Raw genomic sequence first — 25,226 nt, forward strand, 5'->3', positions numbered from 1 at the left:
AAAGGATCTCAGTATATGAATGCTTTGAGTGCTGTTGAATTTATCATGTCCAAGCATAGTCTTTTTTTATTTGTTACTATCCATTGGGTTTACTTGTAGATTTATAAGGCACACCCTAATTCTTACAAATGAGGGGAACCATGTAACCCTTTTTCCATTGAGTCAGGTTTGGTTTGCTTACTGGAACTTTTGCCATCTTTCCATTTCTTTATGAATGGGACAATGTCATTCTTTCTGATGGAACTGTAGAATTCTACTATGTGTATTTTCTTGATTTATTCATCCAGGAGGGGAATCTTGGTTGATTTCATATCTTAGATATGGCAAAAAAAAGGCTGCAAATAACATGGATGTGCTGGTGACATTAGTATGGGCTGGTTTGTGGTCATTTGGGTAAATGCCCTAGAGTAAGGATTGTGGGTTATGAGGTTTAGTCTTTTAGTCTTTTAGTCCACACTACTTTCCAGAGTAGCTGAACACACCACTACACCAATAGTATGGTAGCATTACCTTTTAGTAACATTCTCATCAGCATCTGTTGTTTATTTTCTTGATAATGGCCATTCTAATTGGGATGAGGTGGAATCTCAATGTTGTTTTGATTTGCATTAATTTATGGTTAGAGAATAAACATAGGAATTTTTTTATTTTTTATATTTGACATTCTATTGTAATGTATAGAGGGATCACAGTTACATTCACCAGACAAAGGGTACATCACTTCTCACATTGATACACCCTCACATGTTTTTGTACCCATTTCCCTTCTCCCATCCCCTCCCAATCATCTTGTTTTCACCCCTTCCCTTTCCTATTTCAAATAAACAAATAAACATATGTACAATATACCAGGTAACAAAGTCAGATACTGTACCAATATGAGATTAACCAAAGGGCAACAAAAGAGAAGAGAAATAACACAGTACATTAAAAACAATCACATAAAGCTCTTGTTTCCACATCCTGGAAATCCTTTCATTTAGTCTCATCCGATATGAGCTTATGTATCTAGGTTTTGAGCCATTGTAGTGCTAGGAGAGTCCTAGGTGTGTACTAATTGAGGCTATGTTCCTTTGAGTCTGGTCAGGTAGCATTACTAGACAGAGTAGAGTTCTTATGGGACAGTTTGTATCAATTAAGCTCAAGCTATTATTCAAATAGTTGAGGCTATTCATTAATCTTTAAAGCCCAAAGAAATTACCAAAGTACAATTATCCATCCTGGTGATTGGCACTTAAATTTATAAGGTTAAAAAATCTCCACACATTCCATTTTGAAAAAATGGCTCCATATCATAGTGTCAATGATATGACAGAATATAGTTATAAAGAAAATTTTAATAGTTAAGAATGTATAGCATGTATAGTGGGGTTGGGATTTATCTCAGCGGAAGAGCCCTTGCCTAGAAAGTGCAAGGCCCAGAGTTTGGTCCTCAGTTCTGTAAAGAGGGTGGGCAGGGGGAGAGAGAATTTATAGTTAGCAGAGTGCTGTTGGCTTATTTATGTCTGTAATCCTAGCTACTAAGAAGGCTGGTGTTTGAGTATCACAGTTCAAAGCCAGCCTGGGACAGGAAGGTCTATAAGACTCTTATCTCCAAATAATAATAATAATAATAATAATAATAATAATAATAATAATGATAAAATGGAAAGTGCACTGTAGCTCAAGTAGTAGAGTGCTAGCCTTGAGCAAAAGGAGCTCAGGGAGCCCAGGTCCTGCTTTCAAGCCCAGAGTTTAAGAATATACAGTAATAAAAACTATAAAGATTTGAAATAGAGATTATTATCATATTATAAACAAATCAGTTTCCATACTGCATACATAAACAATATGCAACTTTTTAACATTTGTGAAAGTTAGAAATCTTAAATTGTGTCTCAAAAGAGTGTTATGAAATGTGTTTCCTCTTAGAAACTTCCTTCTATAGATGTGTCTTTATCCATTCCTTCGTTCTCCTAAATATTGCCTCATGGCAGGCAATTAAAGCTCTAAGTATTCAGAGCACACATCTGTGTACCCATTTCTTTTGAAACAAGAAAAGAAAATTACTTAGCTGTAATTTATACTCTCAATAGGTCATAATTGTGACTCTAAACCTTTTGAACTCAAGTGTTCCCTTGGCATATCTAAGATACAAAAGAGTTATCCAGTAAAAATGTAAAAGTCATTCAATGTCCTCACAAATAGGAGACTATACTTCAAATTCTCAAGGTCCAATGTGTTTCTAAAAATATCCACTTTATATTTGAAGACAGACAGAAAAAGGTGAATGAAAATGATTATAATGAGTCAGATCAAGGAGAAAAGAATTTTAAAAAATAGATCTAAGTAATGTGTTTCTCCATTTAACAATTTAATGGTAAGTTCTCACCCCTGTAACTGGGACTTGTTCTGGTTAATATTCCTCTTAGCAAAGAATTGTATGTTTTGTCAATGTTCAAAGATTACAAAGAACACTAAATTTATGCCAAAAATAGTTTGTCTGTGCATGATACAGAATTTCTTTCAGGAAATTTTTCCCTTCCTTGATCATGGCTATTATACACAGCAGTATTCACTCTTCTAGGTAGAGATTTCATAGGAAAGGAACTTTTCAAACATATACTTTAAAAAAATATTTCCTTTGATATCTATGAGAAATTAGTTCAAAGAGCTTGGGAGATAACAAAATCCAAGAATATCTAAGTCCCTTAATATGTATAGTATTTATATGTAATGTACATATATCCTCCAGTGTATGTTAACTTCTCCATAAATTATAACACCTACTACAACGCAAATGCTTTGTGATTAACTGATGTGCTACATACCTGATAAAATGGCAAAAAATAATGGCAATATTCATTCAATACAGGTGTAATTTTTTTTTTTTTTTGCCAGTGCTGCGGACTGAACTCAGGGCTTGAGCACTGTCCTAGGGCTTTCCTCAATGTTAGTGCTGTATCACTTGAGTCACAGCACCAGTTCCGGCTTTTCTATATATGTGGTACTGAGGAATTGAACCGGGTCTTTGTGAATGTTGGCAAGCACTCTACCACTAGGCCAAACTCCCGGCACCACAGGTGTAATTTTTTAGTGCTTTTGATCCATGTTGGGCTGAATCACAAATATCAATATAGAAAGCTAATTATATAGACATACTTTTCTTTTTTAATAACAGCTTGCAGTTATGAAAGCAGAGACCTGAACAAAACATCTATTCATTGACAGTTTTTAGTTTTGAAGTAAAAAATATTTTAATATATTCAGAAAAATGAGTATCATACAAATGCATACAACCCTGTACTACACAAAACACTTTAACACATCCTTATAAAGAAGCAACCTGTAGTTCGAAACTTACCACCACTCTCGTAGTTAAAATTTCCTATTCATCCCTCTAAGTATAGTGATTCTTAGATCATCATTAAGTAGTCACTGGTGCACAAACTCATATCCAAGGTCTCCAATACCCCACTGCTTCTCTTCCTACTATGAACACCATTCTGTTCTACCCTTACAACTGTAAGATGAGGGATTGGAGTAAGGATAGGGGCTGTGCTTTCATGAGAGAGGAGTTTCAGAATCCTGAATTCAAAATTAGAATAAGTTTTCCTACAAAATTACACATTACAATAACTAAACCTTCTTTGAAAATTAGTTGTATTATTCAGCTACCTTATAGGATTTGGTGGACTAGCCAGGATAAACATTATTAAATGCATGATGAGTTATAAAATCTGAGAACAATTTTTGAAGTATACTCATTGAGGAAAGCCCCAAAATTAAAAACACAAAGGAGGCAATTGGTGATAATACTATGTAAAAATCATAAATTTCCACAATGTTCAGTTAATTAATTTTTCAAATATCAAATTGAAAAATCACCAAATTAAAAAAATATATATATAAGAATGCAAGTCACATATTCAGTGTGCACTTTTTTCATTCTAGCTCAATTGAATGCTTATTTAAATATTTTTGTTTGGTTTTCTTTTCTCTTACAGATATGCGAACATTGGATGATTCTTCCTTTATAACATATATTATCAGTTTTATTTTATTATTTCCTGCCTTATGAAGTTAACATGTTACAAAATAAATTTTCTCTTTTATCTAATCTCTACACTATTACTGTACTTCTTTCTTCCCTATGTAAGACAAAATTCTTGAGAGTTGCCTTTAATCATGATTTTCAACTCCTTTTTTCTTAGTCCATCATAATTTCACTCCAAATTCTTTCAAAACTTTTTGTGACAGTTATTTACTTCTAAGTTGTTCACTTCAATGATCTGCCCTCTGCTTTTGATTCAACCATTCACATGGTTAACCATTTCTTCCTTTTGATACATTTCTCAGGACACTCTCAACTCTCCTGATTAATTTCTCTATACCCTTACCTGTCTTAATAGAGCCCCCTTACTTGTGTATTTTTTTCATGTGTGATTGCTTATCTGTTTATTGTGCTGGTACTGAAGCTCGAATGTAAAATCATTCAAATGTCTTTAGTTACTTTTATCTTTACATTGTTGTACCAAGAAGTTGTTGTTCAACTTCTGTCATCTGTAATTTCTGACAAGTCAGTAAAATCAATAATCATGGCTCCCCTCTAAGTAATGATCCATTTTTCTCATGTTGTTTTCAAGATTTCTTTTTAGAAGTTTGGCTGAGATATGACTAAACATACTTGGGTTTACATTTACCTCGACTTGTACTTTGTTATGCTTCTTTTGCCCATAATTTTGAATCTTACATCAAACTGGAGATTTTTCAGGCACAATGGGTTTTTTGCTGTGAATATTAATATGCTTTTATTTTAACATTTATTTTTACCATGAAATAAGCTAATTGAAGCAGGAGCAGTTTACTTCCCTAAACGAAAAGGTGTTCCATATGTCTTTGGTGTCAGGTATAATGCTTAAACTTTTTTTTCAGATCAGCTTTTTCCTTGTTTCCTGAACTCCAAATCCAATTGTGTTACACCTTAAGATTATTGAATCTTTATGTTCTTACCTTTTCATATTGAACAATTTCAACTTTTTATCCTCCAAGTTCATTGACTTTGTGAGCCCCATTCTGCTGAACTCACTTGTTTAATTAAATGCATAAACTATTTTAGAGTTCTAGAGGTTTCATTCATTTTTTTCTAAATTTTCTGCTGAGAATTTTCTACATTTTAGTCCATTGTAAACCATTTGTTTTCAATAATTATAGCTAAAATAGCTACTCTTAAATCTGTTTTAGGTAATTCCAAGATCTGAATTATCTCAAGATTATTTCTCTAAAATTCATTCCATTCCTAATTTTTCTTGTGTTGATTGATTTTATTCTATTGTAAATATTATCTCATTAGTATTTATAGTCTATTTTATTTTTCTAAGAGTGAAAATTTTATTTAATGAAATAGTTAATTCAAATAGACTAAAACTAAATTTTTCTTCTCCAGAACGAAATGCAGTATCAGCTAACTTCTTGTATCTTAGCTGAGGTCTTTCACACTCATAAATGGTTCCAGTGGCAGCCATGGATTTGATCCATTATATACTCTCACCAGTCCTCCCCTCTCTGAATCTCTATTTCCCATTAACTTCCTAGCTGTTCCAAGCTTCAAATTTTCCATATTTTCAGATTAAAAGAAACAGGAGTGTCAATGGAATTTTAGAATAAAGATTGTATCTGAGCTAAAAGCAATGAAAATGAAGAATTCTCAATGCCAGCAACTTTATCATTTTCAACATGCCTTGCTTGTTAACACTCTGAAACCTTTGAGTAGTTAATTTTTATATATTCTCTACAATTTGTAATTATCATTTACAGCTTCAGTTCTATGAATTTAAAATATTATTTATGTTGAATATTTTTAATATCTCAACTCAAGTCCCATAAGACTCATTTATTGAATTGTATGTTCAACATTCAAACTGGCTAACAGACATTTAAAACTTGACATGCCAACTTATTAACTTCTTAATCTCTTCAACACATCTTACCATCTGTACCAACAAAGTGCAACTACATGCATCCTTCCAGAAAAAAATAAGAAATATATACAAAGTTCTTTTGACTCGCCTATTCTTCTCTGTATAATCCAATAGAAAATGCTATTGGCTTCATTTTTAAAACAGGTCCACAAACTCACTTCTCTTTTGGCTCTAATCATTCCTTTCCTTGATCATAGCAAGAAATTTTTAATGGCTCCCATTATAAGTATCCTTGTTCTCTCAGGTATACTTATCAAATTCTATAAGATGATTTGCTAGCCTTAGTGACCTGCCCTGCCCCCAGTCATCTGACTTCTTTTCTCATCCCTTCTGCTCTCTCCTTTTCCTCCAATATGCATAGGGAATTCCCATACTAGGACTTTTGCCCTAACATTTCTCTTCGTTTGGATTAGTCTTCCTATATACCAAGTTGGCTAACTTGCTAGGCTCTATATCAAGAATCTGCATGATCTACCTTTTCAATTATGACTTGTAATATTTTTACTCAACAATAAAATTTTTCTAAACACTTTAAGCTGTGTCAACCTCATATAATGTACACTTACAAATTTGTATATCTCTGTCTCTTGTATTGTTCAAGCATGTAGAATGGAGGCTAGCCTAACCTAATTCTTCACTAAATACATATTCAATGAAGAAATATTAAACCACATACTGCCTAACAGAAAAGAAAAGGGATTTTTCCTGTTTTCCTTGATCATTTCAGATTTAAATGTTCATTCAAAAGTCCCCTCTTCTTTCTTTTTCTTCTGAAGGTACTAATTTTCAGGGTTTACATGAAAGGGCATGATTTAACAGGGGATGTCTGGCCTGTGGCTGCCCTCTGCTCAATATTGTTTTCTATTGAGATGACCTCTGTCTGTCCTGGCCTTTGTTCCTTTCTCTGTTTGTACAGCCACTCTCTGACACCTCAGTCATTACATCATGGTCAGCAAAAACATTTAGAAAAAAAACCTGAGGTAAAGAAATCACTTTAATCTGTTAATTTTTTTCTTCTGCCTAATTTTTACTGTAAGTTTTATCTACTTTTCCATATTTCTCTTGAGTCACAAAATCCTTAAAACATTATCAATACTTTATATAGTCTTAGGTACTATACACACACACACACACACACACACACACACACACACACACACATACAAATCAGAACTTGAACTTTTGTCATAATCTCAGAACTGGTTTCCTCTCTACTTTTAAGAATCCAAACTCATCTTGTAGGAGTTTATTTTATATCCTGTCCATCTAGGTAAGGAAGTGAAGCAAAGCATGTGCCAGCCATAAGCAAGTTTATCTGCTTTAATTCAGCTCTCCCACTTATCTCTGTAGTTGAGCAAAGTTCTCAGAATGGTTGGGAGAATTCAGAATTGTATAAAAATGCTCCTTAATAATCATATCCCCTGTTACACAACAATCAAGGCTTTTGAATTTAAAAGCCCAGGGATCTGCTGATTTTCCCCTTTTTCTTTTTTGGCTTTTTTTTGTATTTTCTATATACCTGCAGTAAAAGAATATTTTTAAAGTTTAAATGTAGGAGAATAAGGGCAAAAATAAAGAAGAAGGGATAGGTAATTTTAGTCAGCATGTCAAAACAGTCACAAATTTTAGCTCTAATCTTTTTCACTTGAATAACTTATTATACCTAACTTTACCTTTTGTTTAGAAACACCATGTAACAAAAGAATACATAAACAAAATACATAAAAGAAACAAAATGCAACAATATTCTACACACAATAGATTTCCATACTACAGCTGAATCTATACTAATGTTCTCAAGAAAATAAACAGTAAGCCAAAGGCTGGCTTCAAGCTAAGGATTTAAGAAAAAATAAAATCAAGTGGAAGAAAATGAGGGAAGGGGTAGCACTGCATGAAAGGAAATTTACTTATTCTCTTCCTTATGTAATTGCAGTCTCTCTGTACATCACTTTCATGATAAAATAAATTTTTTAAATGAAAGAAAAAAGAAAATCCAAACAGAAGGTATAAATGTCTTTCTGTCTGTGGCTCAGTATAGCCTAGAGATAAAAAGATGAAGATGAAGGAAGGATAACTATAAATAAGATAAAGATAATTATAAAGAAAAAGAATCACTCATTTTTGACAGAAAGTATTGGGTATGAGCATCAATGAAAGCCAAAACTTAAATAAAATCTTAGCCTTAATGAAGGTCATATGTAAACATACAGAGAATTCCACACTTATTTTAAAAGGAAACTTGGGAAATTAACTTCCACACATGATTAACTATGAGGTTTGTAGGGAAGTAACTGCCTATATCCCAAGTAAAAGTATTTCAAATTTTATAATTAGTGAAGCAATTGAAACTGATTGCTTTTTTATTGCAAGGGAGTAAATTTTTCTTTCAAAAAAAAAAACTTGAATCCTTGGGATAATTTATACAGACTTTCCCTTGGCCAGAACAAAGCTCTACAGCCTACAGCTCTGCCTCAGCTGAGAAAGCAATTCCTCAGAGAAATCCTGCAGAAATTCACTCACCAAAGAGTTCAAGTCTACCTCATCTCTAGTTTATATCATTGTATAAGTATACATTGATCATCTGCTTTGTCTCTCAGATGATAAACTACAAAATAACCCCCAGGAGTTGGACACTCATGCCTCTAATCCTAGCTATTCAGAGAGCTGAAATCTGAAGATGGCAGCTCGAAGCCAGCCCATCAAAGAAAGTCCATGAGACATGAATCCCCAATTACCCAGGAAAAGTTGAAAATGGAGCTGTGATTCAGGTGGTAGAGCACCAGTCTTGAGAGAAAAGACAAGTACATGAAGCCCTGAGCTCAAGCCTCAGAAATGATAAATAAAAATGAAAATAAACCATTACTCCAATTTAATTTTTCTTATTTAGATTCAAATAATCTTTCCAGGGGACATGTACTTGTGTAACTATGGACACCTCATTTGGATATATCATTTTCACATATCCATATATGTATGCAATAATTCTTTAAACTTCAGGCATCTGAAACTCTCTCATCTTCCCTCCCTGTCTTCCCCAAATGACCTTCATTACTCCATTTTTGCACTGATATATGAAGAATTTTTGGCTATACTCATTCTCCTTAAAAATCTCCATTGGCAACAATCACTCACTATATGGCTTTTGTTTCTATATCTTAGAGGTCCTTTCATTTAGCATCATACTATATGGCCTTATATATTGTTGTCCTTAATGTGCTATGTTATCTCTCATCTCTTTTGCTGTCCTTTGGTTATCTCATATTGTTACAGTATTTTACCTTGTTATCTGATATATTGTATATATGCATATTTGGTTATAAGAAGTTGGATAAGGAAGGGGGAAAAACAAGATGAGGGACAAGGGTGGGGGGAGTGAAATGGGGACCAAGACATGAGAAAGGGTATCAATGTAATGCACCTTCTGTCTGGTGAATATAATGTAACCCTTCTATTAATTACAATAAAAAATACAAGAAAAAAATCTGCATTGGCTACACTCACATTAGTTTCCACACTCTGAATAGGAAATGTTTTACTCTTCTGGCATTTACTTTTAAGTTAATGTCAATTTTTCAAAAGGATTTCATCATGGTGTTTCACACACACACACACACACACACACACACACACACACACACATTTAATCCCTAATAAACTGACCCTTCAAGTACACCTATTTTCTAGATGTCTCTGTCGTCCAATATAAAATAGCTTTCAGTAACTTTTGTGTTTTTATATTCCAGTTGCAATCTTCGTGGGGTTTTCTGCTTTATTTATTTTTATTTTATTTTATTGTTGGGTGATGTACAGAGGGGTTACAGTTACATTAGTCAAGTACTAGATACATTACTTCTCAAGCATTCTCATGTTTTTGACACTTTCCCTCTCCCCACCCCCACCCATTTCTTGATGATTTTTTTATTGTAATGTATAGAGGGGTTACAGTTACATTTGCCAGATAGTAAGTGCATTACTTCTCACACACTGATACCACTTCTCTTGTTTTTGTCCCTATTTCCCTCCTCCCACCCTTTCCCAATCATCTTGTTTGGGGGGAGGGGGAATGGGTATTTGTTTCTTTGCCAGTCCTGGGGCTTGAATTCAGGGCCTGGGAACTGTCCTTGGGCTTTCTCAAGGCTAAAATTCTACCACTTGAGCCACAAAATCACTTCTGCTTCTTTCTGTGTATATGGAAACAAGGAGTCAAACCTAGGGTTTCATGAATGCTAGGGTTTCAGCACTCTACCACTAGGCCATGCTCTAAGCCCTGATACAATAGTTTTTAACTATCTAACAATTTGTTCTCATGTCCAATCCCCTCAAGTAGAAACTACATTTTTATGTATATGGTCATATATATGCTACATATATATGTTTTACATATATATTCATATGTATATATGTATATTATATATAATATGTGGTAAATGCTCATGTCCTTTACATGAAATGACACAGTATTTATATAACCTACATGCATTCTCCAATATAATTTAAACCATATCTGGATTTCTTATAATGTCTAATACAAGGCAAGAATGCATAGAAAAGTTGTCACACTATATTGTCAAGAGCACAATATTTTAAAAAGCTTGTACATTTTTAGAACCAATGCAATTTCATATATATTTTCCAGTACAGTTGATTAAATCTACAGTTGTGGAACACACAGTCACAAAGGGCTATTTTTTGTTTAGCATAATGCTTTTACAACACAGTAAGTAATCAATGAAGTACTGGTTGAATAAAAGACAAAAATGAAGTAAAGTAGGTAGTTAATTTCTCTCAGAATTTTGGACAGTTTTCTGAATAAAAATATATTACTTATCATTAAATGTTACATTTAAAATTTGCCTAATTATTTTTCAAAACTTGCTTCTGTAACTGTCTGAATAAAATACACATGTAGGTTTCTGTTAAATTTACTTGCTTAAAAGACCCATAGTGTACAATTTATAATGATAAATAGTAAAATACTCTATTGAAAATTCCCCATAGTAAATTCTTAGAAAATGCTTTTGTTCATCTTTTCTGTACTCCTTTTTCTACAGCCAATCCATGAGTGAAATTGATAAATGACTGTAATACCAATGTAGATACCAATTGACATTTTTGTGTAAGCTACTGACTGCAATAAAAATGACAATAACCAGAAACATGTCAGAACTTCACAAATCTGTCAATAGCTTGGGCAATATTTTCTTTGCTGAATCAAACAATACATTCAAATGCTGAAATTTTTTTTAACTTTCAAGACCTTTATAATCCGTGTGCAACACATATCTGTAAATGTAGTCAGCATTACTGTGTTCTTCATCTTTTTTGTTTTTATAGATCAAGCAGAGAATAGAAGTTTTAAACATTATAGATCATGTAGTTCTGCTACAATTACTCCTTTCTGTCACTTTAGTACAAATGAAACAAACACAGTATGTAAACAAATTTTGGATCTATCTTCCAGTAAAAGTTTGTGCATAGGGCCGGGAGCCTAGTGGTAGAGTGCTTGCCTAGCATGCACAAAAACCCGTGTTTGATTCCTCGGTACCACATACAAAGAAAAAAAAAACAGAAGTGGTGCTGAGGCTCAAGTGGTAGATCTCTAGCCTTGAGAAAGTTCAATGACAGTGCTGACTGGCAAAATAAAAAAAGTTTGTGCACAAAAACAATTGACTAGCTTATCATAAGATGTATACTATAGCACTGTTTTGTCTTACTACTTAATAAAATTAGAAATGGATTATAATTTTTAACTCTTTCCTTTTTCCCTACCATGGCTGACTTTTAGCTACCAGTGATTAGATCCATTGGGAAGAAATGTGTAATAAAATACTATTTTTTATATCCCTCCCTCATGTCCAATACATCTTGGTAACCTAAATTATGCATAAGAACAGACAATAGACTACTTTAAAAGTGAAGAAACTTGAATATCTAACTCTTTAACATATTTGTTAATTTAAAGCTTAATATCAGTTTTAAAAGTTGCATTTAAAAACTGGGTTGTGGAATTCCTGAAAATTCAACAATCTACTCTTCTGGATTAAAAGGAGTCAATCTGATTATTTCTTAATTTTTCATAATGTCTTCTATCTGTTTACATAATTGCAGTGTGATCCCCTCAACTATTGCTACATTTTTATCTCTTCCAAGTATATATTGCATTGTGTTCTCATTCAGTTTTCTAAATACGAAATATTAATCTACAGACTGAATTAACAAAGCCTGGGAAATTATGTTACTGGCTAGAGATATTACAATAAATAAGATATGTTCTTTCTTCTGCAAGATCAGGTGAACCATGGCAACAGAGACATTCAAAAAGCAATATTGTAGAAATGAACTTTACCACTTGGGGGTTTAGTCCTTGGGGAGAGAAAAAGTAGGAGAAAAATGTGGGAGGAGGCTTGACAAGAAATGTACTCACCAAACACACATATATATATATATATAACCCCTCTGTACATCACCCTGACAATAAAATTAAATTTAAACAAAAGAACAAGAAGGCCTGGAGTTTGACGTAGTGGGAGAGTGCTTGCCAAGCATGCATAAAGCCTTAGTTTCAGTTCCTTGGTATCACATACATAGAAAAAGCCAAAAGCACCTAATCGTTGATACGGGAGCAAAAAAAAAAAAAAATTGAATGGAAGAAAGACAGCCTCTTCAGCAAGTGGTGCTGGCAGAACTGGTTAAACACCTGAAGAAGACTAAAGTTGGATCCTTCTTTGTCACCCTGCACCAGGATTAACTCCAAATGGATCAAAGATCTAGAGGTAAAAGCAGATACACTGAAAGCTTTCCAAGAAGGAATAGGAGATACACTAAGTCTCCTTGGCACACGTCGAAAATTTCTTATTAAGGACCAACAAAGGCAACAAATCAAAGAAAGTCTGGATAAGTGGGACTGCATTAAACTACAGAGCTTCTGTATTGCAAAGGACATCGCTATCAAGCTAAATAGAAAGCCCACACAATGGGAGAAGATCTTCACCAACCATACAACAAAGGCCTCATGTCTAAAATATATCAAAAGCTCAAAAAATTTAATCACTCCCAAACTAATCTCCAAAGAAACAACCATGTCATTAAAAGATGGGCCAAACACTTCTTCTCTGAAGAAGAAATCAGAATGGCCTATAGACACATGAAGAAATGCTCGACATCTTTGGCCATAAAAGAAATGCAAATCAAAACAACTCTAAGATTCCACCTCACTCCAGTTAGAATGGCCATGATCAAGAAATCTAATAACAACAGATGCTGGAGGGGATGTGGCCAGGAGGGATCACTACCACACTGCTGGTGGAAGTGCAAAATCATTCAACCACTATGGAAAGCAAGCAGTATGGCAATTCCTCAAAAGACTAAACACAAAGCTCCCCTATGACCCAGCAATTCCACTACTTGGCATTTACCCAATCAAAGACATACTAAATCTACTAGCACAATGTTCATTGCAGCACTATTTACCATAGCAAAGATATGGAGCCAACCCACATGACCCTCGGTTGATGAGTGGATCAAGAAGATGTATTTATACACAATGGAATTCTATGCTGCTGTCAGAAAGAATGACACCGTTCCATTTGAAAGGAAATGCAAAGTTTTAGAAAATATCATATTAAGTGCAGTAAGCCAGACTCAAAGGACCATAGGTTCAATGGTTTCCCTCATTTGGCATAATCAGTAGAAACCTTGGGCTCTCCTAGCAGAGATTTACAGTAGAACAAGACCTAGATACATAAGGCCACATAGAATGAAGCTAAATGAAAGGACCTCCAAGATATAGAAACAAAAGCCATATAATAAGTGATTGTTGTCCTTAATGTACTATATTTCTCATCTATTTTGCTGTCCCTTGGTTATCTCATATTGTTACAATAGTTTACCTTGTTATCTGATGTATTGTATATATGCATATTTGGTTTTGAAGTTGGATAGGGAAGGGAGAAAAACAAGATGGGGGTGAGAGTGGGGGGAGTGAAATGGGGACCAAGACATGAGAAAGGGTATCAATGTTTGTGCACCTTGTATCTGGTGAATATAATGTAACCCTTCTATTAATTACATGAATGGATCAACAAGATGTGGTAATTGTACACAATGAAATTCTATGCTGCTTTCAGAAAGAACAATATCGCCTCATTTGTTAGGAAAGGGAAAAACTTAGGAAAAATCATAAGTGAAGTAAGCCAGACTCAAAGGAACTTAGGCTCAATAGTTTCCCTCATTTGTCATAATCAGTAGAAACCTTGGGCTCTCCTAGCAGAGATTTGCAATAGAGCAAAACCTTGATACAAAAGGCCATATAGTATGACGCTAAATGAAAGGACCTCTAGGATATAGAAACGTAAGCCATATAATGAATGATTGTTGTCCTTAATGAACTATGTTATCTCTCATCTTTTTTGCTGTCCCTTGGTTATCTCATATTGTTACAGTATCTCACTTTGTTACCTGATATATCAGATATATTTATTTGTATTTGGTTATTTGAAATTGGATAGGGAAGGGGGGAAAACAAGATGAGGGGTGGGGGTGAAGGGGAGGGAAATGGGGACCAAGACATGTGAAAGAGTATCAATGTATGTGAATTAATGCACCTTCTATCTGGCAAATATCATGTAACCCTCCTATTAATTACAATAAAAAATATATGAAAAAAATATATGAAAAGGGGCCTGGAGTTTGGCCTAGTGGTAGAGTACTTGCCTAGCATGAACGCGACCTGGGTTCCATTCCTTGGTACCACATACATAGAAAAAAGCCGAAAATAGTGCTGAGGTTTAAATGGCAGAGCTCTAGCCTTGATAAAGTTCAAGGACAGTGCTCATGCCCTGAGATCAAGCCCAGGACTAGCACAAAAAAAAAAAATATCAAGGACAATATTCTGCATATCTTCAGCTAATTTCATCATTGAAATGAAATTCTTAAAAGACTTCTCTTTTCTCTATTCTTGCTTTTATATTTCAATATTTTGCCTGAGTCAAAGCCAAAGTTCCATGGAAAAAAAAAACCTCTTGCATCTCTACAAAAATAAAAAGTAAAAATCCAATCTATACAAATAACATTAAAGAAGGGTGCTCCAGTGGCGCAATCGGTTAGCGCGCGGTACTTATATAACAAATAACATTAAAGAAATGTTTTTGTTGTTTGTCAGTTGTGGGGCTTGAACTCTACGCTTGGGTGTTCCTGAGCATCCCTACCCCTTGAGCCACAGTGTCACTTCCAGTTTTCTGGTGCGTAACTGGAGATAAGAATCTCATGGACATTATTTCCTGGACTGGCTTTTAACTGAGATCCTCCGATCTCAGCCTCCTGAGTAGATAAGATTATAAGGATGAGCCACCATGCCCAGCAAAACCAATGTATTTTTAAAATAGGGTGACCTCAGAAATGTTACCGGTCTTGATTAAAATAGGATTTAAAACAAAACAAAACAAAATCTATTTCTCATTGTTTATGAAAAAGGGCCTTGTTGAAGAATATTTTCTTTGAAAGGCAAATTGGATATCCATTTAACAAAATTTGTTTGGTTGACAAAGGATTTTATTTTATTCCCAGATAGTCCAGAAAGGCCATGAAACTTCAATCTTCTTGCCTCAGAATTTTGAGTACTGGGTTTAAATTAACACTTTTACTCACAGCAAAAAAATCATTAGTTTTATGCTTATATGCTCGAGAAAAGGAAATTAAACATATTTTAGATCTTTATCACTTTTGCAATAGTTCATATGTAATCTCTTGAGCAATTAATGTTACATAGAATTTATAGATATAAGAATATTAAAACACACATTAAAGAATTATTACTTAGCTGGCTTCTCTAAAGTATATACTAGCAGCTTTTCCATTAACATAATAGAACAAATTTATAGTATTGAAACTTTTTATAAAGTATAAATTCAGTCAAAATCCACCCTTGTTGCAACCTATTTGCAATTTCATTATAAGCAATGCTCATGAATTTAGAAGTGACTACAGTAAAGCTTTTGGAATAAATATACATATATATTTAATTCATACAGATGAAATACTTCTGTATCATAAAATGATAGTAAGGAAAAGTAATTAAAGCCTTGAGTGCTTAAGTCTTCCCTTACATTAAAAAAAAAATTTAAAAGTTTAAGGGAAAGTATACCTTTTAAGGATATAATGTAGATAGAATTTTCCAGTCGGATTTCATGAAATTCTTGATCTTCATTGTTATAATGGGCCTTAAAAATAACTTTCTTTGGCTCAAAGAATTAAAAAGAAGTCTCTTCATTCTTCCATCAGCTCTGGTAGTAGGCATTAAATCTTCTTTTTGGAATTAAATATCATATGAATGTGCAGAGACCAAAAATGAAATCTTCAGGTGAACATTTTGGGGGGAAATTTTATGCTTCTAATGTGCTAATCTGCATGTTATCTTCAAACCACTTAAAAGTACTCTCCAGCTGAATAGGAAATTTGAAGAAAGATCTCTTTCAGTTCTAAAATACTATGATCGCATACTTTAAGTTTTTTTTAATTGCCTTGCAAGCTCGTAAGATTTCTCTGATCTCAATGGACATGTTATATCTTCATCAAATCTTTTATCCATTAAACAATTTTTTATAAAAAATATCTATTATGCAGTAGCTAAACTGGATTGACCAATCCAGTGCCAATTTAAGATGTATTATGATATGGTAAGATTTAAATGGCGTGTCTTATGTGCCTCATAAGCTGGTTTTGAAGACAAATGACAAAATGTGCTCTGAATTTGTTTTGTAAATAGTAATAATATTAGAATAAATATTTCGTTATTTTAAAGACAAAATGATTATATTAGGTCAACATTCATTCATATCATTGCTCTTGAAAGAAAGTAAAACCACCAGTGGAAACAAAAGTAAAATAAGAATAGAGGAAGAAAAAGAGAGGAGGACTTGTGCAATCAAAAGTCAACTTAGACATTCTCAAAACATGTAACACGTAAGTGTTACAGACATTCTGTCTTTAGAGTCTGTGCAAAGAAGCTTTATGACTCCTTATTTCAGCAGGAAGAACCTAGATCGTGTACCTAGGGTATGAATTACTTTCTTTGCTAGTGACTCATAAATCTGTATTAAACCAAGTTCCAAGTGAAACACTTCAGCAGTCCAAATGTATAGGTTGTCGATACCCAAGGTTTCTGGGGAACAGATTCTACAAGGCCTCGATTGTTCACTCGCCTTGGGGCATACCCTTCCAGTCATTCAACACTATGTCAAGTTCCCTTCTGGAAGATAATGGGAAGAAATGAGCCAGAATGAGTAGAAAGAAATATTCTAGAAATTGAAAGAACTCAGTTCTTTAGACTTTCAGTATTTTCTGCTGAATAACTCATTTCTGCTGCATAGCAGACTTAACAGATCTCATTACACTGAGGAGCACAGGAAACATTGCTAAGAGGCCCCATTGTCTGTGTTCTACCTTCTCAGTCCAGCCCACGACTCACTGTAGGCTAGGAGCTTCTAGCCTCTTGAGCAGGTGGTAGACACAGAGAGCAGATGCTGCTAATCTTGAATCTGAGATCTCTTCAACAACTTCTTCAAATTCCTAAAACAAGGCCTAACTTTTCCCCTCTGGAGGCAAGTCAGTACTCTGTAGGGCAATATGCTCATGACATGTTGCCTATTTTTATGACTTCCCTTACTTTTCACTCCTCTTTCATTCCTCTCAATATTTAGTAAAAACAAATTTATGGGGGGAAAAATAATTTAGAGCCTGATAGTCTCCTTTTCACTTCTTCATGTTTGTTTTGAGAGCTACAGGCGATAAATATTGCTTTACCTGTTAAAAAAAAATCAAAAAGTAGAAGACAAGAAGAAAGCTATAAATTAGCATTGCAAAATATTCTCAGCTACTGGAAGTAACCCTTTTTATTTATATATCATTTCACTAAAATTGAGGTGTACACAGGCTCTAAGAACACCTTATTGCTTAATTCAAATGTATTATATTACAAGAAGTTACTTTAAAAATCAGTTATCATAGTCTAATAAAAATAGTCCCAGGGGCCAGGAGTTTTGCCTAGTGGTTAGAGTGCTTGCCTAGCATGCAGAATCCTGGGATCAATTCCTCAGTACCACATACACAGCTCAAGTGATAGAGCACAAGCCCTGAGGAAAAGCCCAAAGACAGTGCTCAGGCCCTGAATTCAGTCCCCAGGACTGGCAAAAAAAAATTAGTCCCAGGTTTAGCTCGTTTCACCCTCCCACATTTCAGGTTGCAGAATCCTGAGTGGAGAAGAAAACACAGGGTGATGGTAGGAAAAGGACTACCCTGTGACTCAGTGCTGCAAAATAGAATGCCAAAGTCTGTCAGTGAATATGCGCACTCTTTCCAATGCTTTCAACTTTCTTCTCTTTGGATTTTATTCGAACAAATTTTGCTGTCTCCATTATTAAACTACAAGTCTTGGGCTGGGAACATAGCCTAGTGGTAGAGTGCCTGCCTAGCAAGCACCAAACCCTGGATTAGATTCCTCAGTACCACATACCCAGAAGAATCTGGAAGTGGAGATGGGTGGAGATGGGGCTCAAGTGGCAGAGTGCTAGCCTTGAGCAAAATGTGTCCATAGAGGGTTTCCAGGCCCTGAGTTCAAACACCAGGACTGGTTAAAAAAAAGAAAAACAAAATGAAATAGAGAGACAGAGACAGAGAGACAGAGAGAGAGAGAGAGAGAGAGAGAGAGAGAGAGAGAGAGAGAGAGAGAGAGAGAGAGAGAGAGAGAGAGAGAGAGAGAGAGAGGAGAGAATATATGTCTATATGTCTCCTCTATTCATTCTTAAGGCCTTCTTAAGCTTCCATTATATCCACCATGAACAATTAGAATCCAAATTTGTGAATATGGTTATAGACTTTCTTCAGAGCCCCAAAATAACACTTTATTGAAGCAGTTTCTACTAATTCAACCACATTATTACCATAATGGGATCTTTTGAAATCATATTTCATCCCTAAGTTTCCTATTTTCTAGCCTGTGTCCTTTACTTATGGTTTAGATTTATGAAATCACCGATTTAGTGACAAGCACAAAGGATTCACATTCAAATCTGTTGTCAAATGAATAAGATAAAAAAAAATCCAAGAAAATAGCAGTGCCATCTCAAAGCTTCCAAAAATAAGAGATAGAGATCTGAAACTAATTTAAATGTGCCTGGAATTTTACTTGGGTTTATTTTTGTTGTCTTTTGCTGCTTTGCTGTTGTTAATGATGCTTGTTGATATTGTGAGATATTTCTTTTTCAGGACCTTTGGGAAGATTCTTTTAGATATTTTCATCAAACTGATTTTCTACCCTTATTATTCTTGGGAATCAGTTCCAGAATAAGAACAGAGAGCCATATTAAATCACTCAAAATATTTAGCTGTAACTAATCTTTGTCAGGCTCATCCTGACACAAATAATTATATTATAAAATTTTGAGCTATTTCTACCTTGGTGATTATATTACTTTTGTATTTGTAGTATCATATGATTAAATTCCTGTATCATATATTCCATTTTATAATAAAAGTATCTTATTTTTATAACAACACAATAGATGGCAGAGCAAACTAGCTTGTCTACACATACACTGAAGAAGAAAATCTCAAGGGAAAGATGTTTTCCAATTATCTATGAAGTAGTTTTCTTACATTTCTTGTCTGGTTACCCTTTCTATAAATAAAACTTTCATGATATCATGGTTAATTTAATAACATTTCAAACATTCCTTTAGTAGTACAATATTTAGGAGAAAAGAATATAGAATGAGAGGGAGAATTTAGAATTCTGAATGAAGGAAAAGAATGCATAGTTAACTGTCTTTGGTTTAGAAAATATGGAAAAGAATATAGAATGAGAGGGAGAATTTAGAATTCTGAATGAAGGAAAAGAATGCATAGTTAACTGTCTTTGGTTTAGAAAATATGGAAATCTAGAACTATAAAAAATAAATTGTAATATCCAAGAAAGATCTCTGAAAATGATTGCTTCATGACTCATAATTACCTTAACTGAACTTTTACAAATAAATTGACCACTATATTAATTAACAATTGATCTTTAAAAATTTGTAGAGACACAGAAAAGTGGAATTTTGAGGCCCATATAATTCATGGAATCAGCACAAATTCAAACTATAGTTGATTTTATTTTATATAATTTTCACCTGCAAAAAATGTATAAGTTTTATCATCTCACTTCTGTCCCCACTGCCCTATTGTTCTCTAAGAGCAAGAGACAGACATGGAGAATCCAAGTGTGCCTCATACTCTTCTATTCATGTCAAGAGCTGTATTGGTATTAAATAAAACGTCTGACCTGTGGCTTTATGCATGTCCAATTTTCCTCTTGCTTTTATACAGGCTGAAACTACTCAGTATTAGCATCCTCAATTCTCAAATATCTTCTCAGTTCTTCACAGTCACTACTTGTTTTTTTGCCTCTCACTAGCCCTCTGGCCACCTTTGTAGTCCTGTAGACTTTTTTCTTTTTGAAAAAGAAGGATGCTTATTTCCTTCCCCCTTATTTCAGCAGATAAAATAATTTCATTTTCGTCATCTGTGCATTCTTGTGATCAATGTAGTGTGCTGTGTGACTCATTAAAATGATTAAGTGAAAATTTATGATCTACCTACTTTTACAATTATGCTGACATGGTCCAAACCAAACATTCATTAATAATTGAGATGTCAGCAATCAGTGATATGAAGAACACTCAAATATGAAGGATGAGTGCTTGAGGGGACAATGCATGTACCTTTTAGTCTTGCGCCCACCGTGATCTGTCATTTAAATTTTTTCTTCTTCTGTTAGGCCTTTGAATAGTATAAAACTCTGACTCTAGGCAGTATAAAATTCTGATCCTACCTCACTAAGCCACCAGTGATCACTATTTTTGGCTCTATTACTTCTATCACATTGCTCTGTAAGCAGTATTGATTCAGACCATTTTTGGCACCAAAGGCCTTAAGAAATAAGTCAACAGAAAGCTCACAGAGTGGGAGAATATCTTCACTAGCCATACAACAGACAAGAGCCTCATGTCTAAAATATACCCACAGTTCAAAATACTAAATTTCTCAAAAAAAGATGTCAAAGAAACAACCATCCCATTAAAAGGTGGGCTAGAGACTCAAAGAGAGATTTCTCTGAAGAAGTAAGAATGGCCAATAGACACATGAAGAATGCAAAATCTCTGTCCATAAAAGAAATTCTAATCAAAACAACTTTGAGATTCCACCTCAGTCCAGTTAGAATGGCCATTATCAAGAAATCTGGGGCCAGGAGTTTGGCTTAGAGGTAGAGTGCTTGCCTAGTATGCATGAAGACCCAGGTTCGATTCTTGGTACCACATACATAGAAAAAAAGCTGATAGTGGTGCTAAGGTGTTAGAGCTCTAGCCTTGAGAAAGTCCAAGAACAGTGCTCAGACCCTGAGCTCAAGCCCAGGAATGGCAAAAAAAAAAAAAATCTAGTAACAGATTCTGGGGGGATCTCTGGGGGATTCTATGGTGGCTCCTCAAAAGACTAAACATAGAGTACCCAGCAATCCTACTCCTGGGCATTTATCCAAATGTCCAGAAACAAGGCCATACTAAACCTACCAGCACAACTATGTTCACTATAGCATTATATACTATTGCTAAGATATGGAACCAACCCAGATATCCCTCAGTAGATGAATGGATCAAGAAGGTGTGGCAATTATACACCATAGAATTCTATACTGCCATCAGAAAGAATGACGTCCCATTTGTAAAGAATGGAAATACTTGAAAAAAATCATATTAAGTAAGCCAGACCCAAAAGAACATAGGCTCCATGGTTTCCCTCATTTGTAATAATTAGTATGTGTTTTGGATTTACACGAGCACAATAGCTCAATAGCTATGTGCATCTGGACATATAGGATGAGGCAAAGTGAAATGAACTCTAGGATAAGGAAACAAGAAATGTATCTTTTTAATTGTTTTTAATTATGTTTTTAATCTTTTTTATTTCTTTACTCTTCCTTTTTATTCCCTCTTTTTCTTTTTTTCCCCCTAATGGTTTATTTTCTGTTGCTGCTGTATCTGCCTTTGGAACCTGGCACATATATATTTATTTGTGCATTTGAATCAGGGAAAGGAAGGCAAAAACAGATGGTAAGACAAAGGACAGAGGATGAACCAGTATAGCAGTGATATTCATAAGACAATATGTTGGAAATGAACTTTACAACTTAGGAAGGGATGAGGGGAAGGAAAATGGGAGGAAAAACACGGGAAGGGGTAACAATGTTCAAGAATGCACTTACTACTTTACAAATGTAACTGAAACCCCTCTATACATCACCCTGGTAAGAAAATAAAATTAAAAGTATGTTTTTAGTATAATTATATATCCTCTTTGTCTATAGTCAATGCATATGGAATGGAACTAAGAAAACTGAAGGAAAGGGAGAATTGGGAGCGATGAAGAATGTATAAACATGATATCAAACATGATGCATTGTACTTATAGACTGACATATTGAATGGCAACCCCTTTGTACAACTACTTAAAGATAATAAAAAATAGGGGCTGGGAGCATGAAAAAAATAAAATAAAATAAAAATAAATACTTCAAGAAGTAACAGTTCAATGACGTTATGCTTTGTTCACTTAGTTCAGAAATAGAAGAAATTAAAAACTCTATAGGGCCAGGAGTTTGGCCTAGTGGTAGAGTGCTTGCCTAGCATTCACGGAAGGCCTGGGTTCAATTCCTCAGTACTACATACACAGACAAAGCTAGAAATGATGCTCTGGCTCAAGTGATAGAGCGCTAGCTTTGAGAAAGTCCAAGGACAGTGCTCAGACCCTGAGTTCAAGCCCAAGTACTGACCAAAAAAAAAAAGCCTCTATACTATGAAAACATGGCACTCCTTAGGGACTTCCTTTCTAGATTCAGGGAATTGTGTACCGCCTTGCCAACTGTGTGATTACCAAGACAGCTTCAAATTCTGCATGACTATGATAGAAAGTAAGCCAGCAAGGAGCCTTTGTCTGATTGCCTCATGTTCCTTGAATAACTTTTTTCCACTAAATCTTGTATGTGTACCCAGAGACATATGTTTTGATGTAAGACTAGGTGACAGTCTTTTCTTATTGTGGGCATAATTTTGTATGTCAATCTAATGAAGACCAGGAAATCCTTTCTTTAGGTCCTAAGGCAAATGTGTAAATTCTCTAGAATCAATTATGGCACACTTGAGGTTCCAGGTCTTAAACTTTGTATGACCAATTTTCCATATAAGATTTTCTTTCTAGTGCTCGCTTCGGCAGCGGATGATACACAAATTCGTGAAGCATTCCATATTTTTCTGTCCCTTGGGTATCTCATATTGTTATAGTATCTCACTTTGTTATCTGATATAGTGAATTTATTTGTATTTGGTTATTTGAAATTTGATAGGGAAGGGGGGAAAACAAAGTGGGGGGGTGAGGGGAGGTTAATGGGTACCAAGACATGTGAAAGGGTATCAATGTACGTGAATTAATGCACCTTCTATCTGACAAGTATCATGTAACCCTTTTATTAATTACAATAAAAAAATAAACATAAAAAAAGATTTTCTTTCTACCAATACTTTAAGAGAAAAGCATTCATTAAAAGAGACACATATTCTAGTATCACTTCCATTTTGGAAAGTAAAAAAAAATCAATTTATTTCATAATACTTTTTTTTGCCAGTTGGGGCTTGGACTCAGGGCCTGAGCACTGTCCTTGGACTTTCTCAAGGCTAGAGTTCTACCACTTGAGCCTCAGCACCACTTCTGGCTTTATTTTCTATGTATGTGGTTCCGAGGAATTGAACCCGGGTCTTCATGCACGCTAGGCAAGCACTTTAACCACTAGGCCAAACTCCCGGCCCCTCATAATACTTTTTACAATAAAACTTTAAAGAAGAATGTAGTGGGACCAGGAGTGTTTGCCTAGCATACACAAAGACCCAGGTTCAATACCTTGGTACTACATACATAGAAAAAGCCAGAAATGGTGCTGTGACTCAAGTGGTATAGCTCTAGCCTTGAGAAAGCCCAAAGACAATACTCAGAACGTGAGTTTGAGCACTGGTACCGGCACAAACAAATAAAAAAAAGAATAGCTAGGAAGAATAAGTTGGGAAGGGATGTGAGATAGGGAGACAGAGGATTTAATGTTAAATCTAAAGAGTTTCTAGTGTCTGGGTCATCCACAAACCTTCTGAAACATATACTGTATTGAAGAAATTATTTCTAATCTAAAAAGAGGACAGAGAGAGAAATTTGGAGGTGATGGACAACTTTAAGGTTTGTGTACTGAGCAGCAGCAGATGCCATAAACTGATAAGGGATGGCCCCAAGTGGAGCAGGTTTAGTAAGTGGAGAAGGTTAGCAGTCAGGTATTCAGATCTATGGATTCAACTGAGAAATTTGTTCCTTAAATGAGGCCAATAAGAAATCATTGGGTACAGAGACATAGAATAGTAAGAAAATTAAATTCCATGTGGGGTTCCTATAAGTATCAATGGTATATGCTGATACACTCCAGAAATCCCAAGATGCATTTCTCCAGAATCTCCAAATCCTCATCAAATCTTCCTCCCAAGCCATACTTACAGGGAAAGAATCTATTTTCTTCCCCAGTGCATTATTTGTTGCAATGACGTATAACTATTATATACGGTTATAAATATTTAAGCTATTAATGACTACATTGCAAAGGATAAACAGCTGCATGAGCTCAGCAAGCACTGTAAGTGACATACTCTGGTTCCCCAAGGAACCATGGATAAAGTCACTGCCACAGCAGAGAATACAATATGCATTTACCAGTGACAAGTGAGTGTTATGTCAGTAACAGATACTATACTGAGTTTATTTTAGTCAGTAAAATTGGTGGCAAAGATAGGCTATTATGTAAACTGATCTCACCTAACTGATAGTATGTCTAAGAAAAAAATCAAATGCTTTAGAAATTTATACCAGGGAAACATTCATTTTTTAAATGTTGAAATAAATGTGAAGGAATGCATTGAAGGCATTAGTTATTTCAGAGGACTGCAGACAATGTCTCGACTTTTTCTACTGCCATAATTTTCCTTATTTATCTGTCCATATATTTTTCTCATATTCTTTCCTTTTAGGGAGATTTTTCCTGCTTATAATTAGGGCTATGGGTATAAAGTGAAATATGCATGCCATGTAGGGAACTGCTGTAGTAGAAAGTGAAGTGGGCCATCTCACCCATTTGAGAAAGGTCCA

The 25,226-nt window shown here is 34.7% G+C and overlaps 1 long non-coding RNA gene across 1 annotated transcript in view; it reads left to right on the top strand.

Moving 5' to 3' along the window:
* LOC150069512 (uncharacterized) overlaps window positions 1-25,226 on the top strand; it is a 63,977-nt gene that overhangs the window by 7,287 nt on the left and 31,464 nt on the right. The window lies entirely within an intron of this gene.

The sequence above is a fragment of the Megascapheus bottae genome, chromosome 1, assembly GCF_031878675.1.
Source record: "Megascapheus bottae isolate mThoBot1 chromosome 1, mThoBot2.hap1, whole genome shotgun sequence".
NCBI classification, from domain to species: Eukaryota; Metazoa; Chordata; class Mammalia; order Rodentia; family Geomyidae; genus Megascapheus; species Megascapheus bottae.